This window comes from Cervus canadensis, chromosome 12 (assembly GCF_019320065.1).
Source record: "Cervus canadensis isolate Bull #8, Minnesota chromosome 12, ASM1932006v1, whole genome shotgun sequence".
NCBI classification, from domain to species: domain Eukaryota; kingdom Metazoa; phylum Chordata; class Mammalia; order Artiodactyla; family Cervidae; genus Cervus; species Cervus canadensis.
Window position 1 is genome coordinate 20,009,169 of NC_057397.1, and position 4,202 is coordinate 20,013,370.

The following is a 4,202-nucleotide window of genomic DNA, read 5'->3' on the forward strand; positions in this document are numbered from 1 at the left end:
GTCAACACAGTCAAAGGCTTTGGCATAGTCAATAAAGCAGAAGTAGATGTTTTTCTGGAACTCTGTTGCTTTTTAGATGATCAGATAGATGTTGGCAATTTGATCTCTGGTTCTTCTGCCTTTTCTAAATCTAGATTGAATATCTGGAAGTTCACGGTTCAGGTACTTTTGAAGCCTGGCTTGGAGAATTTTGAGCATTACTTTGCTAGTGTGCAAGATGAGTGCAATTGTGGGATAGTTTGAACATTCTTTGGCATTGCCTTTCTTTGGGACTGGAATGAAAACTGACCTTTTCCAGTCCTGTGACCAGTGCTCAGTTTTCCATATTTACTGGCATACTGAGTGCAGCAATTTCACAGGATCATCTTTTAGAATTTGAAATAGCTCACCTGGAATTCCACCACCCCCACTAGCTTTGTTCATAGTGATGCTTCCTAAGGCCCACTTGACTTATTCCAGGATGTCCGACTCTAGGTTGGTGATCACACCACCATGGTTATCTGGGTCATGAAGATCTTTTTTGTGTAGTTTTCTTGCCACCTCTTCTTAATATCTTCTACTTCTGTTAGGTCCATGTCATTTCTGTCCTTTATTGTGCCCATTTTGCATGAAATGTTCCCTTTGTATCTCTAATTTTCTTGAAGAGATCTCTGCTCTTTCCCATTCTGTTGTTTTCCTCTATTTCTTTGCATTGACCACTGAGGAAGGCTTTCTTATCTCTCCTTACCATTCTTTGGAACTCTGCATTTGGATGAATCTATCTTCCCTTTTCTCCTTTGCCTTTTGCTTCTCTCTTTTTTTTTTTATAATGAAGATTATATTTTAAAAGTTTATTAACTATGAAAGTGACTTTTCTCAATCAATGTTCATAATGTAGATGCACTTTCACAATCTAATACACAACTCAAAAAATTTTATAACCCAATTATAAATGTAAGGTGTCCCATTTGAATGAAAACGAAAATATACAACCATGGCCCTGACCACACAAAAGGATAATATTCAAAGACAGCTCACAGTTCAGAACCATCCCACTGTTTTTGGATGCACAACAATTTTCTCTTATTATAGTAACTGGACTTAACATTACTATAATTTTAATGAAAAAGTTAAACCAGGGATCTCTAAATTTTGGTATCCCAGTATTAATCAACTACAAATAAGTATTAGCCCCTATCACCAATGACTGAGATGTTTCTTTCTAATGAATTGACCATTACATTTCGAAGATCTGAAATGGCCAACAGACCATAGAAAGAGACTTCTTTAGGCTCCTGTTTGAAACCAACAGCTTCAGCAAATTGCTGGCCTTGATTCAGGGCCAATGCTTCTCTTCTTTTCTCAACTATTTGTAAGGCCTTTTCAGACAACCATTTTCCCTTTTTGCATTTTTCCTGGAGATGGTCTTCATCCCTGCCTCCTGTACAATGTCATGAACCTCTGACCATAGCTCTTCAGGCAATCTGTCTATCAGATCTAATCCCTTGAATCTATTTGTCACTTTCACTGTATAATCATAAGGGATTTGATTCAGGTCATACCTGAATGGTCTAGTGGTTTTCCCTACTTTCTTCAATTTAAGTCTGAATTTGGCAATAAGGAGTTTGTGATCTGAGTTACAGTCAGCTCATTGTCTTGTTTTTGCTTCTCCATCTTTGGCTGCAAATAATACAATCAGTCTGATTGTGGTATTGACCATCTGGTGATGTCCATGTGTAGAGTCTTCTCTTGAGTTGTTGGAAGAGGGTGTTTGCTATGACCAGTGCATTCTCTTGGCAAAACTCTGTTAGCCTTTGCCCTGATTCATTTTGTACTCCAAGGCCAAATTTGCCTATTATTCCAGATATCTCTTGACTTTTTACTTTTGCATTCCAGTCCCCTATAATGAAAAGGACATCTTTTTTGGGTATTAGTTCTAGGAAGTTCTTGTAGGTCTTCATAGAACTGTTCAGCTTCTTCAGCATTACTTGTTGGGGTATAGACTTGGGGCATAGACTTTTATCACTGTGATAATGAATTGTTTGCCTTGGAAATGAACAGAGATCATTCTGTCATTTTTGAGATTTCACCCAAGTACTGCATTTCAGACTGGGTGAATGATGGCTACTCCATTTCTTCTAAGGGATTCTTGCCCACAGTAGTAGATATAATGGTCATCTGAGTTAAATTAACCCATTCCAGTCCATTTACATTCACTGATTCCTAAAATGTTGACGTTCACTCTTGCCATCTTCTGTTTGCCCACTTCCAATTTACCTTGATTCATGGACCTAACATTCCAGGTTCCTATGCAATATTATTCTTTACAGCATCAGACTTTACTTCCAACACCAGTCACATCAACAACTGGGTGTTGTTTTTACTTTGGCTGCATCTTTTCATTCTTTCTGGAATTAATCCTCTACTCATTTACAGTAGCATATTGGCCACCTACTGACCTGGAGAGTTCATCTTTCAGTGTCCTATCTTTTTGCCTTTTCATGCTGTTCATGGGGTTCTCAAGGAAAGAATGCTGAAGTTGTTTGCCATTCCCTTCTCCAGTGGACCACATTTTGTCAGAACTCTCCACCATGATCAGTCTGTCTTGGGCGGCCCTATATGGCATGGCTCATAGTTTCATTGAGTTAGACAAGGCAGTGGTCCATGTGATCAGCTTGATTAGTTTTCTGTGATTGTGGTTTTCATTCTCTCTTCCCTTTGTGGGATAAGGATAAGAGGCTTATGGAAGCTTCCTGATGGGAGAAAGGAAGCTAACTGTGGCAGAAACTGGGTCTTGTTCTGGTGGGTGGTGCCATCCTCAGTAAATCTTTAATCCAATTTTCTATTGATGGGTGAGGCTGTGTTCCCTCCCTGTTGTTTAACCTGAGACAAAAGTAACAGTTCAGTTCAGTTGCTCAATTGTGCCTGACACTTTGTGACCCCATGGACTGCAGCATGCCAGGCTTCCCTGTCCATCACCAACTCTTGGAACTTGCTCAAATTCATGTCTATCAAGTCAGCGATGCCATCCAACTATTTCATCCTCTGTCTTCCCCTTCTTCTCCTGCCTTCAGTCTTTCCCAGCATCAGGGTCTTTTCCAGTGAGTCAGTTCTTCCCATCAGGTGGCCAAAGAATTGGAGTTTCAGCTTCAGCACTGGTCCTTCTATTGAATATTCAGAACTGATTTCCTTTAGGATTGACTGGTTTGATCTCCTTGAGACCAAACTATGGTGGAGGTAATGAAGATAATGGCAACCTCCTTCAAAAGGTCCCAGGGACTCACTGCCTCATTCTCTGCCCCTGACCCTGCAGCAGGCCACCACTGACCCATGCCTCTGCTGGAGACTCCTGGACACTCACAGGCAAGTATGAGTCAGTACTTGTGGGGTCACTGTTCCTTTCTCCTGGGTCCTGGTGTGCACAAGGTTTTGTTTGTGCCCTCCAAAAGTCTGTTTTCCCAGTCTGGTGTAAGTTCAGGTGGCTCTATGGTGAGGTTAGTGGTGACCTCCTCCAAGAGGGCTTATGCCATACCCAGGTCTACTGCACCCAGAGCCCCTGGCCCTGTAGCAGGCCACTGCTGACTGTACCTCTGCAGGAGACATTCAAACACTCAAATACAGGTCTGGCCTAGTCTCTGTGGGGTTTCCTGGCGTGTACAAAGTTTTGTTTGAGCCCTCTGAGCATCTCTGGTAGGTATGGGGTTTGAGTCTAAAGGAGATTTCACCATTCCTACTGTCTTGCTGGGGCTTCTCCTTTGCCCTTGGATGTGGGGTATCTTTTTTGTGTGGGATCCAACATTCTCCTATTGATGGTTGTTCAGTAGTGAGTTTCAATTTTGGAGTCCTCACAGGAGAAGATGAGCACATGTCTTTCTACTCGGCCATCTTGATTAGTGGCTCCTATACACAAAACAAATATTTAAATGAAATGAAATCAAAGAAGCCAACTCATTATTTTTAAATAACCAGTTTTGTTGTTGTTTTAATTTTCTGAGTTTGAGAGTATGATTTCAGGAATCAGCCTATCTGAGTTTATATCCTGTCTTCCACATTAAAAACATATTACACTGGAGAAGCTATTTAAACTTTTGGGACTTCAGTCTCTTCTGTAAATGAGGAGCATATTATAATCTATTTCATGAAGTTGTTGAGCACATAAAAGGAGTTAATGCAAGTTAAGCACTTAGCAAGAATGCCTTACACAGAATAAACTCAAATGTGGC

General features: G+C 40.8%; 1 non-coding gene across 1 annotated transcript; it reads right to left on the reverse strand.

Moving 5' to 3' along the window:
• Positions 1–1,189: 1,189 nt before the first annotated feature.
• On the reverse strand, positions 1,190–1,325 carry LOC122451545. Its single transcript, XR_006272443.1, has one exon. It is a non-coding gene; the product is annotated as a small nucleolar RNA SNORA2/SNORA34 family (small nucleolar RNA).
• Positions 1,326–4,202: the final 2,877 nt, after the last annotated feature.